Source organism: Sorex araneus, chromosome 3 (assembly GCF_027595985.1).
Source record: "Sorex araneus isolate mSorAra2 chromosome 3, mSorAra2.pri, whole genome shotgun sequence".
Lineage (NCBI taxonomy): Eukaryota > Metazoa > Chordata > Mammalia > Eulipotyphla > Soricidae > Sorex > Sorex araneus.
The window spans coordinates 238,158,195-238,171,637 of NC_073304.1; the positions used below are offsets into that span (position 1 = coordinate 238,158,195).

At 70.5% G+C, this 13,443-nt stretch overlaps 1 protein-coding gene across 7 annotated transcripts in view; it reads right to left on the reverse strand.

Moving 5' to 3' along the window:
* RBFOX3 (RNA binding fox-1 homolog 3) overlaps positions 1-13,443 on the reverse strand; it is a 141,682-nt gene that overhangs the window by 103,634 nt on the left and 24,605 nt on the right. For all 7 annotated transcript variants that reach the window (XM_055133107.1, XM_055133110.1, XM_055133108.1 and 4 more), the window contains exon 2: positions 5,856-5,968. The gene's annotated coding sequence lies outside the window, so the exon portion shown is untranslated. The remainder of the gene's footprint in view (positions 1-5,855; positions 5,969-13,443) is intronic.

Genomic DNA, 13,443 nt, shown 5'->3' on the forward strand with positions numbered 1-13,443 from the left:
GGGCGGGCGACCTCCCTGCGGCCCCTCCCGGACCCCGGGCCCCGCTGCTGAGGGATGGGGGCGCAGGGCGGGGCCGCCCGGGGGACCCGAGAGAGGGAAGGGGTGCGGGTGGGCCCGCGGGGCAGCCGGCGCCCCCAATTACAGCAGGTCCATCTGTCGGCCGGCCGCGGGCTGGCACCGGAGCCAGGCGGCATCTGCCCGTGGGAGCCTCAGCTGCGGGGGGGGCGGGGGGCCCTTCCCTAACGAGCAGACTGCTCCGAGGAGCAGGGAAGGGACAAAGAACGGCCCCTCGGCGTCCGGGAGGGTCACCGCGAAGCCCCCGCTAGGCCTGGAGTGGGCCCAGCCCCCGCAGGACCCGCATCTCCCCTCCCGCCCGCGCCCCCGGCTCGAGGCCGCCCTCGGGTCGGCCCCGCAGGCAGCTCCCGGCCCCCGCCGAGCCCCGGCATCCCATAATAAGCAGCGTGCACTATTTATAACCCTGACAACATCTTTATTATTATTTTTCTCCTCTCCAGAAACAGGATCCCGCCGCCAAGGACAGGGGCCCGCGGCCGGGGCGCTGGCTCTGGCCTGCCGGGGCGCAGATGGCGGTGTGGGCGTCCGCGCCCGCTCCTGGCACCGCACATCTGCGCCCGTCAGCGATGCTAATTGCCATCAATCATCGCAGGCGGGCAGGGGGACGCGCGCTGGCGGGTCGGGGGGCCCAGCCCCAGGACACGGCCTCGCCCGCACCTCAGGCCCCTCCAGAGGAGCCAGGTCCCACTGGGGGCAGCGGGGCTGGGGTACCCCCCTGCGGAGCAGCTCAGGCCTCTCCGGACCCCCACTCACCAAGGCCCGGGGGCGGGGGTGGGAGCACTGCAGCCCCCAGATCTGAGCAGGATCCAGAAGGTTCCCTGCCCACTGTGCCCGCGGGGCAGAGGCCCCAGGGTCTCCCGGGCACCTCCACGACAGCGCCCGGGGGTGGGAGAGGGGTCTGGCTGCTACACCGCCATCATGACGGTCTGGGGGAGCAGAGTGGGGGAGCCCCAGCTCCCTGCAGAGCCTCACCAGCCCCCCAGAGTGGGTGCACGGGCCACATTCCCCGAGGGCTTGGGGGCTTGACCCCCAATCATGCCCTGAGCACCCCAACAGTGGTGGGCACCCCCGGGCCAGGGGCCGCCCCAGCCTGCTCGCACTCTCCCCACCCCCACTCCCAGCGTTCCCTGGAAAGTTGGTCCCAAGTCCCAGATTGGTGAGGGCCAGACAATGAGCCCACCGTGGCCCGGAACCCCCCAGTGCCTTCGCCCCCCCCATCCCCGTCCCCGTCAGCCCACCTGGGTGTCACTGCTCTCAGAGCTTCTTGCTAACGGCCCACGGCTGAGAGCCCGCAGCAGGGAGGAGATTCGGCCATTGGTATCTGCCCCTCACCCCGAAGATGCCCCCACCAGCAGCAGGGGGGGGGGTCACACAGGGTCTACAACAGTAACCGTCAGCAGCGGAGGGTCACATAAAGCCTGCAACAGTAACAGTCAGGGAGGGTGACATCTGCAACAGTAACAGTCAGGGAGGGTCACATAAAGCCTGCAACAGTAACAGTCAGGGAGGGTGACATCTGCAACAGTAACAGTCAGGGAGGGTCACATAAAGCCTGCAACAGTAACAGTCAGGGAGGGTGACATCTGCAACAGTAACAGTCAGGGAGGGTCACATGAAGCCTGCAACAGTAACAGCAGAGAACACTCAGAGAGGAGGATGGATGGTGGATGGATGGTGGGTGGATGGATGGATGTGGATAATGGATGTGGATGGTGGGTGGATGGATAGATGGTGGATGGAAGGATGGATGTGGATGGTGGATGGATGGTGGATGGATGGATGGGGATGTGGATGATGGATGGATGGTGGATGGATGGATAGATGGTGGATGGATGGATGGATGTGGATGGTGGATGGATGGTGGATGGATGTGGATGGATGGATGTGGATGGTGGGTGGACGGATGGTGGGTGGACGGATGGTGGGTGGGTGGATGGACAGGTGTTAATGAGTCAATGCATGAGCGGACAGGTCAGAGGTAAATGGAAGGATGGAAGGATAATGATGGATGAGTAAGAGGAGGGAAGACGAGTGATGGAGGGAGGAAGAGGGGCATGGATGGATAAGAGGGACGATGGATGGATGGACGGGTGTGAAAGCAGGAATGGGTGGAGGGGAGAGGACAGAGCCAGATGGCAGGAGCACAGCTGGGGGTGGGAGCATGGCGGGGGCAGGTCGAGGGGGCGGGGGGGGGAACCGGCCCCGCACTGCAGGTGCCGAGCCCGCCCCCTCTCCTCACAGCCCCTGGGGGTTGTTCCGGCATGCCCGCCCTTTCTCCTGGCGGGCTCTCGGGTGGTGTGTGCAGGTCTCTGCCCCCTCCTGGTGGCCCTGCACTGCCCTGGGGACGAGCCAGAGACAGCCCGGAGGGGACGGCGACTCTGAGTGGCTGGTGCTGATGGCATTCCCGGGCCCTGTCCTGACTCTGCACCGCCAGAGACACCCAGGCCGGGCCCCCCTCCCCCTCCATGCCGCGGGGCGCGGAGCAGAGGGCGTGCCCCAGTGCCAAGTGGCGAGCATCAGCAGCCTGAGCCGTGGCCGCCGTCCCCTGGACGCCACTGCCCAGAGCACGCACGTGGCCGGGACCGGCCCTGTGTCGAGAGAAGGGGGACACCGGGAGAGGAGAGGGGACACGGCGACGCACGCGGGGTGCCAGCCTCACCCCAGCTCTGAAGGCGGGGAGGGGCCCCGTAAACACTGAGCACTGTTATGCTCGGCTGGGTCCCTGCTAGGGGTGCCCAGGGCCTATTCCCGGCTCTGAGCTGAGGTCACTCCTGTGGGGTTCCGGGGACGACACGGGTGGCAGAGACCAAGCTCAGGGGCCGTGGGCCGGGCGAGGGGCCGCCCAGCTGCGCTGTCCCTCCAGCCCCGCCCACTGTCCACTGTCTACCGCCTTCAGGGAAGTCGCGAGCAGTCAGGGAGGCCGAGGCCGAACCCCGCCTGCGACCATCCCAGCCCAGCCTGGGAGCCCCGGAAGCTTGGGGCACGGCGGGGCACGGGCCAGCCCCTGAGTTCAGCGCCGGGCACGGCCGGGCCCCAACACCTCTGCAGAGGCCGGGAAACTCGAAGGCCGCAGTCCCCCGCCCGGCACCCCGGAGGGGGCTTCCCCGGAGCCGGGGACGAGGGTCGCACATGGGGGTGCCCGGGCCTCAGGGCTGGAGGGTCAGCGCAGGGCACACCTGCTGGCACCCGGCTCCCTCGGGCCCCCTCCACGGCCGGGGACTCGCCGGGGACCGACAGGCGCCGTGAGCTCCCGCCACCACCGCTGGCCCTTGAGCGGCCGTGGAAGATTCCAGAGTGTCCTCATGCCCCCGATGTGCCCGGCCCGTCTTGGGGAACCAACTCACGGGTGGGCGGGACACCGGGAGAGGCACCAGCCCTGGCCTGGCACTGCCCGAGACTGGGGGTGCACCGGCACCCCCTCTTGGGCCTGCCCTAGGACTGAGGCCCCACTGGCCCCTGCGCTTCCCTGCTGACCTCGGGCTGGCCCCTGCGCCCAAGCCCTCCTGTGCTGGGGTACCCTGGGTGGCCACGCAGCCCACACGTGGGGTCACCCCTGGCTCCATCTACCGTGACAGCACCATGGGAGTGGGAAAAGGGCTGTCCTGCCTCCATGTCCCCCCACACATGTGCACATACACACGCAAGGGCGTGTACATGGATGCATGAGGTAACATGCATGAGGTGACATGGGCCACATGTATGTGTGGCATGCATTCATACACGGTACATGTATGTGCATGTGGGCATGAGTGCACACACGCCAATGAAGCCAGGCTCCTCGCTCTGTGCAGGCGGCTCACGGAGACAGAGTGGGGGGACTCAGGGCTGTCACCAGACACCAGGTAGGTCCCCCTGCACCGCACAGCCCGGGCTCCCCGACGCCTGGTCCTGCGCCCTGCAGCGCCCTGGCCGTCCCCGGGGCTGGCGACTGCCCCAGTGCTCTCGCCCCAGCCACCAGCCACCGCGGGCCCCGGGAGGTCCAGCTGGGCCCCCACAGGAAAGCCCGGACCCCAGCAGGGGAGGGCCAAGTCTGCCACGGGACCAGCTCAGCCACACCAGTCCAGGACGGCAGGAGAGTCCAGCGGAGATCCGGACCCCCCCCCCCCACTTACGAGAGAGACAGAGACGCAGACGTCACAGAGACACGGGGACAGAGACAGGAATACACAGAGACAGAGACTCAGATGCAGTGAGACTCTCTGGTCCCCCTGACCCAAGGGTATGACCCCAGATCATGTCCCAGCTCCAGAAACTTCTATGACTGAATAGGGCTGAGTCCTCCTGGCCTCAGTCCAGACGCCGCACAATGGATTCTGGTTTTACAGCTTTAAAAACAAGCAGGAGTGTGTGCGTGTGCGTGTGCGTGTGTGTGTGTGTGTGTGTGTGTGAGAGAGAGAGAGAGAGAGAGAGAGAGAGAGGGAGAGAGAGGAAGGAAGGAAGGAAGAGAGGAAGAGAGGGGAGAGGGAGGGGGAGGGAGGGAGGGGAGTGGGCAGAGGAGAGGGGGCAGCCTTCCCGCCTGCAGTGGCCGCTCGCTCCGTGGTGTCTGAGGCACGGCAGGCTCTGGGGTGCGGGAGGCGCTGACCGTGCTGTCCAGGCCGTCACCCCTCCACTGCCACCCCACACCCCTACTGGGCCAGGGTGGAGCGCCCAGTCTGTGCTTCAGCCCCTGCAGTCTGGGGGGGCAGAACTAGGTGCCCCCACCCGCACATCTGGAGGAGTCTGCCCGGCCTGAGGTCTGCCGCATGGGCCAGGAGGCAGGGGGCGCTCGGAGATTCCTCAGGGGGCACCCCGGGGCCAGCACCCTGTGACAGCCTCGCCAGGGCACCGACTTTCCAGCCCCGGGTCGCTGACCAGCGTCCACGAGGGCCTGCGAGGGTCCCGGCCCCCAGCTCGGGGTGTGCAGCGCGGCCCTGGGCTCAGCCCAGCCTGCAGCCAAGCCCAAGACGCGTCCGGGGTCGCCGTGCAGCTGAGCAGGGGCTGCGGCCCCGCCGGCATCACAGCCCTGCCCCCCCCCCCGGTCCCGCAGCCCCCCACCAGCGAGGGTTGCGAGGGACAGGAGCGCAACTGAGTATGGAGGACAGCGCCGGGCCGGGGCTGGGTGCTGGGGGGTCCCCGCTAAGGTGCAGTTGCTCAGCCCCCCGCCCCAAAGCCGGGCCCTAGCGGCTCCGCCCCCACGCAAGCCCCGCCCCAGAAGGCCCCGCCCTGACACAGCCCCGCCCACGCGCAGACCCGCCCCCACTGTCTCAGGGGGCCCAGACTCACTGGACCTCACTGGGCCCCACTGACCCCACACCCAAGGCTGGACCATCCCACTGGCCCGGTGGGCACCGGCAAGGCAGAGCCCCAGCCCCAGCCCGCCCCGCTCGCCGCCCCCTTGTCTGCACGCCCGACGCCCCTCCCCCGCTCCCCGCACCCCTGTCTGCCCAGCCGGGTGCCCCGCCCGTCGCGTGTCGCCCTCGCGGCCCCACGGCTGGTGCCCTCCTGGCCCGCGCGCCTGCACAGACCCCCGAGGGAGCAGGTCGCGGGGCTGAACCCGCAGCCGGGCCGCAGGGTCAGCGCGGGCGGCCGAGGGGTGGCCGCTGTGGCCGCAGGCCCGCTGTCCTGTGCTCCCGCCTCCCTCCTGCCCGAACCTGGCCCGCCAGGCCACTGGGTGCGGGAGGGGACCACCGCCCCACACAGCGCGGGACCGGGCCCCCCAGGGTGATGCCCGCACAGCTCCTTCCTGGAGGGCTAGCCGCCCCCCCCACCCGTGGGGCACGGGGCACCCTGGGCTGCCTTACCTGGGCTGGGGCCGGGCTCTGCGTGGCCGAAGCGGGTCCCGGGTGGGCCGGGCTGGAGCCGGGAGCGGCTGTGACCAGCAGGGGCCTGAGGGTCTCAGAGACGCAGCTGCACCCTGATGAGAAAAAGGACATTTGGTTGGCTGGTTTTATGTGGAAGTTTCAGGGTTTTTTCTGCACTGGGGGGGCTCGCCCAGCAGTGCTCGGGCTTATTCCTGGCTCTGCACCCAGCGTTACTCCCGACGGCTGGGGGGCACATGAGGTGCCCAGGACTGAACTGGCACCTGCCAGTGGCCGGCCGCCCCACCCGCGACTGCCTCCTGAAGACCCCTCAGCCCCCAGGGCACGAGGCGGGGTGCGGGAGGGGCCGGCCACAGGCGCTCACTCACGCCTCACCGAATGGGGGCCCAGCTGGGACTCAGCGGGGACACATGCCTGTCCCGCCTCGAGTCTGCGACGGCCCAGTGAGTGGCTCTGGGGGCTGTGGAGCCCAGACCCCCCAGCGCCCCTCGCACTCCAGAGACACGGGCCCCAGCGGGCGAGCCAACTTGTGTGAGAGGCCCAGTCGGGTATGAGTGACACACTAAATGCTGAGTGGGCTTAGCGCTGCCAGGTGGGGCCGTGGTGCCCTCACCTGTGACCCGAGCCTCCACCTGCACCCAGCACAACACCCAGAAGCACCTGGCACAGCACCCAGTAGCACCTAGCACAGCACCCAGAAGCACCTAGCACAGCACCCAGTGCAGCACCCCAGCAGTAACCCCAGGAAACTCTGCTACCAGCTGACGGCACCCAGCCCACAGCTCCCTCCGTCCGGGCCCTGGGGAGCAGCCGCAGTGGGGGACCGCCTGTGCCCCTGGTGTCCCTCTTGTCACGGCCCGGACTCCTCCTCTGCCCCGCCCAGGCTGACGGGGACCAGCACCACCCTGGCGGCTCGCCGGGCTCCCTCCCACAGACAGCCCCGCCCGAGCCGCCCCCTCCCGCCGTCTCCCGCACAGTAATGTGGGTTTGATTATTCTGGCATCTGTGGGAGTCGGTGACAATTGGGGACTCGCGCTCGGTGCCCGCCGCTCCCGCGCGTGCGGTAATGACACCACGCGCCCGCGCTATTGTGCGGCGCCCTCCCGGGAAGGGCTTATGTAATTTATGTGTCGCGCTGCTTAAAGCTGCCGCGCAGGCCTGTAATTTGGGAAGCAATTTTCCCCCAAGGTCGGGGGAGGCTGGCGGGGGAGGGGCAGCCGAGCGACCCGGCGGCTGCAGAGCAGGGACCCCAGCACCCCGGGCACGGGGCGGGGCACGGGGCGGGGCTGCCGGCTCCTGTGCGGGGGCAGGGGGACGCGGGCCACTCCTCGGACGGCGCGGGTGGCACCAGGGGTGCGCCCAGCCCTGCGGGCACCCGTAGGGCACGACGGGAGGGGCCGGCGGGGTGGGCACCTCTGGCCGCGGGAACTTCCCTCCCTGGCCCCCAGCAGGCGTCTGCGCTGGGGCCCAGAGGCAGAGTGGGGGCTCCTGTGCCGGGGACGCCGCGCTGCAGTGACCAGCACGGCAGCAGCGGGAACAGAGAGGCTGGCCCGGCCGGAGGCGCCCAGCACAGGGCCCAGGGCCGCCCTCGTGCCTCCCGCCTGCCCCAAACTCTCCCTCGCCCGCCGCCCTCCATCTCCACGCAGCAGGGAGGGCGGGGGCGCTCGGGGTGGGGGGCCCTGCAGGAGGACCCGGGACTCCTCGCACCCCGGCCCTGAGCAGGACTCACTTCCTGTCCCCACTGCCGGGGGTCAGGGGTCGGGGCGTCGTCACGGCGCAGGACAGCAAGGCGAGCGCTGGGTCTAGCCCGAGAGCTGTTGGCTTCTGCAGTGCAGGCGGGGTCCTGCTTGGCCACCGCCCCCGCCCGCCTGAGCACGGCTCCGGGCCGCACTCGGCTGCTTCCGGAAGGTTCTCTGGCTGCAGGGCCTGGGCCCGTGTGGGAGCCCCCTAGCCCTGACCGGGGGCTATCTGCGGCTCCCGTGCACCCCAGGCTGGACCAGACGCCCCTCGGAGCAGTGGGAGGTAGCGGGTGGAACGAGGGTCAGCTCAAGGGAGGCTGCCCCGGGGGTCACAGGCCCCCAATCCCGTCCCCGGGGGTCACAGGCCCCTGGTCCTATCCCCACTATCTGCACCTGCGGCACCTCCAGGCGGCCCCCTGGGCCCCCCCAGTGGCAGAGGAGGGGACAGAGCTCCTGCAGAGCACAGTGAGGAAGTTTCCGAGGCGACAGGGGAGCCCCCGTCCTGGGCCCTCGCCAGCACCCACCCATGGTCAGCATCAAGGGCCTCCGGCCACTCCCAGTGATCCCGGCCACAGGTAAGGGGTCAAGGCTGGACCTCAAGACTCAGTCCCTGGGGCCTTGGGGCCAAGCGGGGGCACGGGAGGGACAGACTCGCCTCTAGCCACGAAGATGTGAAGGGCAGCAGGCAGGGCCGTGGGGGCCGGGGGCTGTGGGGGCCGGGGGGGGCCGGGGGCCGGGGGGCCGAGGGGCCGGGGGAAGAGCCGCCTCAAGACCGTCTCCGGAGCAGCTGCCGGGTCGCAGCCCCCAGAGCCCCCGGCCACGCGCACGCCCTGGCCAGCCCAGCCGCAGTGCCCGCCGGGTCGGTGCCACCTGCCCCGGGCCACGCGCTTGTCCCTGCCCACATCCCGCAGACGCCCCCAGACTTGCCAAGTTCCAGGCAGGGGTGGGGGCGACGGGCGGAGAGAGGCCCCGACGAGGGGGCTGGGCTGGCCGGGGGCCGGCGGTCACTGGCTCCAGGACACGTCATGACGTGGGGGTGCGCGGTGAGCCCATCTGCCGTGGGAGCTGCCCTGGGAGGGAGGGGTGGGTGGGGCGGGCGAGGGGCCCCTCAGGGACGCTCCCGCTGGCCTCAGGGCTCAGAAAGTGCCTGGACCCGAGCCGGAACCCGGAGGCTCTCAAAGGGCCTGAGGTCTCAGTGAGGCAGAGGCCAGGACGGTCAGCGGGGGGGACACGGGGCAGTAGAGGCCAGAGGGGGACAGTGAGGGCCACGGGGCAGAGTGGGCGGGGGGGCAGCGGGCCACCTGGCGTTCGGGCTCACCTGTGCCACCCGTCAGTCAGAGCTCCTGCACACTCGGACCACAGGGCCGGGGGGCGGGGCAGGTGCTGGCCTGCGCTGGTGGCCCCTGGGGGAGGATCTCCCGGGGCCGCACGAGCTTGGCCTGGGCACGCGGGCCACCGCACCAGGAGCGCGGCCAGACCTCTGGCCCCACAGCGCCAGCTCACCTGCCCTGCTCGGGCCCCTCCTCTGCCCTGAGAGGTGAGGGGGGCTGGGCCAGTCCTTCCGCCCTCCGTGACCACGACACTTGGCCCAAACCGGACCTGTGTGCTCGCGGGCAGTGGACGGGCAGGCGCCATCTGGGGGCTCGGCTGCGTCCTGGTGCTGGGGGACCCGCCGGCCCTTCATGGCCCCCCCCCCGGGAGAGGGGCGGGGGGGGGGGAGAGCAGGCCCAGACCCGACCCCGGGGAGGCGGAGGGAGGGGCTGTGGGGGCTGGGGGCTGAGCAGCGGGCCCAGAGGAGGCCCCCGCCGGGCCCGGGGAGGCCAGGGCTGGGGTGAGGGGAGCGGGAGGGACTGGGCGCGGGCGGGAGGGACAGGCGCAAGGGCAGCCCGGCCGGCAGATGGGCGTCCCCAGGAGCCCGCACCCCGCAGGCCAGCGCCCCGCCGGCCGGCCGGACGCAGCTGCCCCGCCACAAGTGCCAGAGGACAGAGGAAGGAGAGCACAGAGGGACAGCTGGTGGCGGGCGGGTCCCAGCCCTGCCCGGGAGCCCCGAGGGCACAGGCCGAGGGACCCTCAGCCCGGCCCTGAGGGTGCAGAGGGTCACCTTGCACCCTGGGGCCCTCGGGGCTCGGGAAGGCCCCACCTGGCGCGGAGTGACTGCCCACGTCACTGTGCCCCCGCGGTCCTGGGCCAGGACGAGGCTCTCGGCCAGCAACAGGGTCAGGGGGTCCTGGACCCCACTGACCTCCGGAAGGACCTGGGACTGAGGTCAGCCCTGGAAGGTCACTTCTGCTCTCTGGGCAGCCCAGCAACTACTCGAGTCCAGGCCCAGGACTGTCCTTCTGGGCAGTGCTCCTGGAGTCCGGCGGTCAGTGCGGCCTGTGTCCAGTGAGGGCCCTCGGCCGCCCCGGGCCGGGGCCACAGCGCGGCCTGACCGTGCCCCGGCCGACCAGGGGCCCCGTGAGAGGCCCAGGGAGGCCCGGCTCCTGCCGGCTGCTCCGTGTTTATTTCAGGAAGTCGTGGAATCTCCTTGCCAGCCCGAGAGGACCCTGTTATTTTGCTCTTTAAAATATTTCAGCACCAAATTGGCTTTTGATCGATTTAAAAATAAACCCAGCTGCAAACACTGCACCGGGGAGGCAGCCGGTACCAGCACCAGCCACGGAGGCTCATTCACCGGAACTCCCCGGGGAGACTTGGCCGCAGGATGGGACCCAGGGAGGGGCTGTCCCGGGCGCCTTCCCCCGCCCACCCCCCAGCTGGGCCCCGGGGGCACCGTCCCTGTGCCAGCCCCTGAGAGCTGCCCGCTCGCTCCAGCCCTGCACACGCCCCCTCAGCAGGCGGCCAGGAGCAGATGCGTCCACCCAGTCGGGCCCCACGGCGGGTGGGAGGTGCCAGTGCTCAAGGCCCTTGCCAGAGGGAACGGCCACTGCGTCAGTGGGTCAGCTGACCCCCAGCGCCCCCACCACAGGGAGGGCAGCAGCTGGGGGCCGGGAGTGGCCGGAATAGCCCACCTCGGCGGACACTCCCCGGAGCCGTGGCCTGGACATGTCCTTCAGCAAGCAGCCGCCCAGGGCTCACCAGGACTTCCTGGGACCCCAGCAGTGACCCCCGGGGACCCACCACGCCACCTCCTGGCCTGGCCCCTGCCCCCACGCGCCCGCCCATGACTGCACCCCTGCAGATGCAGCGTCTCGAGACCCCCGTCACCTCCCACGGGGCTGAGGCCCAGCTCCAGGGACGCCCCTTATTCGGGGGCAACTGGTGCAGGGCGAGAGGGAGAGGCAGGGACCCCCGAGGCCCTCCTGGGCCCCCACTGCGCCCGCCCCAGGCCCTCTGCTCTCACGCGCGGCTAAAAGCCCCTCCTGGCCGCAGAAGCCAAGTCTCCCCCAAACCTGAGCTCTCCTGCCGCCCAGTGGACCCCCGAAAGCAGGCGTCACGCAGCCCCCGTCCCCGTGTCCTTTGGCTCAGGGCACCTGAGGGTCCTGGGGTCTTGGGGCCAAGGCCACCCGCACTGCCCACGGCCCAGGGTGAGGCTGTGCTGGGAGGGGGTCCCCGAGTCTCTCTCTGTGAGCCCCCTAGCCACCCTCCGCCTGGACCTGCTGCCCTGCCTTGGTCCCCAGGAGGTGGCGGCCACACCGCCCAGGGGACACCGGGCAGGGCGGGTATCCTGGCTGCTCCGCGGGCAGAGCTGGGCACAGGCCCCGGCAGGAGGCTCCGTGGACGTGACCCCATGGCAGGCGGGGTCACCGCCTGCTGCTCCCGCAGGCCAGAACAGCCCTGGGGCCAGGGCCGGCCCCGCTGTCCCAGACCCGGCGGCAGAGAACCCGGGACCCCGGCACGGGAACAGCAGCGGCAGCACCGCGCCCAGAGGGCACCCCGGGCCCCAGCCCCGCGGGCCCCAGGGCCCCGGGCCACACCCTCGAGTCCCGGCCTGGCAGGCCCTGCTCCACGCTGCCGCCACCAGAACCCAAGAGCCCGGGACCGCGGGAGACCCCGAGCCTCTGGGGTGACCAGTGGGGCACAGGGGAGACGCCCGGGGCCCCACCACACCCGGCGCCCGTCTCAGCAGCACCCCCGCGGGGAGAGGCACCAGCTGGGCCGGCCGGAGGCTTCCCTGGGGCAGGGGGCCCGGCACCGCCCGGCCGCACCCCCCAGCTGCCCCGGACCCCGGTGAGGCGCCTGGGCACCTCGGGACAGCAGCGCAGCCGCCTTGGCGAGGACCCGGTTATGGTTCTGTCATCGTCACAGGGAGACATATTCACGGCGGAAAATTTAGAAACTACACATATGCAAAAAGGAGAAGAAAATAAAAATAACACAAAATCCCACTAACCCGAAATAACTCCCGCTCGGGCTGCAAGCTCGCCTCGCCCCCCTGCACCCCGGCCACCTCGCCACCCGCACCCCTACTGCCTCGCCCCTCGCACCCCTGCCGTCTCAAACCCCCACCCCTGCTCCTCGCCCCCCACACCCCTGCTGCCTCGCCCCTCGCACCCCTGCCGTCTCAAACCCCCACCCCTGCTCCTCGCCCACACCCACTGCTGCCTTGCCCCGCAACCCCTTGTCTCACCCCTACCCCTTGACCCCACTGCCGCGCCCTCCCACACCCCTGCTGCCTCGCCCCTCACACCCCTGCCACCTCGCCCCTCACACCCCTGCTGCCTCACCCCCACCCCTGCTGCCTCGCCCCTCATACCCTGCTGCCTCACCCCCACCCCTGCAGCCTCGCCCCTCACACCCCTGCTGCCTCGCCCCTCTCACCCTGCTGCCTCGCCCCCCACACCCCTGCCGCCTCGCCCCCCACACCCCTGCTGCCTCACCCCCACCCCTGCTGCCTTGCCCCTCACACCCCTGCTGCCTCGCCCCTCACACCCTGCTGCCTCACCCCACCCCTGCTGCCTCGCCCCTCACACCCCTGCCGCCTCACCCCCACCCCTACTGCCTTGCCCCCCACACCCCTGCTGCCTCGACTCTCACACCCCTGCTGCCTCGCCCCCACCCCTGCCGCCTTGCCCCCTGCCCTGCCACCTCAAGCCCTGACTCCCGCTTCTGCCATCTCGCCCCCACCCCTGCCGCCTTGCCCCCCGGTGTCACAGGTCCTGCATCAGTGCCCCAGGCAGCACCGGTGTGGGCAGCGAGGCGGGGAGGGGAGAGGGGAGTGCGCATGGGCTGCACCAGCATGTGGAGGCCGGGACACACCCCTGCAAACGGAACGAGAAACTGGCCTCAGACCTGGTCTCTCTCTGACCCAAATCCCACAGCGTCAGAACCGCGTCAGAACCACCGTCCCCCACGGGCAGGGCCGGAGGCTGGAGGGTCCGGAGCAAACGCCCAGGGCCTGAGTGGACAGAGGCTGGGAGGAGCCCCGGGCCCCGGGCTCAAGACGGAGCCTGGCGTGAGGGTGTCTGGGCCCCGGGGTGCCTGAGAGGGGGGCGGCCGCTGGCAGAAGGACCCGCAGAGGGGCCGGAGCGATAACACAGCGGGTAGGGCGTTTGCCTTGCACGCGGCCGACCCGGGTTCGATCCCCGGCATCCCATATGGTCCCCCAAGCACCGCCAGGAGTAACTCCTGAGTGCAGAGCCAGGAGTAACCCCTGAGCATCGCTGGGTGTGACCCAAAAAGCAAAAAAAAAAAAAGAAGGACCCGCAGAAAGAAGCCGGTGCCCTGGCCTCACCCCTGCCACACGATGACCTCGAGGGCACCAGACAGCAGAGCCTGGTGCCGCCGCCCTGGCACTGGCCCGTCCCCGGCGGCTACAGGACGGCGCGGGCAGCCCCTGGGCCTCGCCGGCTGCTGGCCACCCGGCTACCTGCTGCCGGGACAGGGGGAAC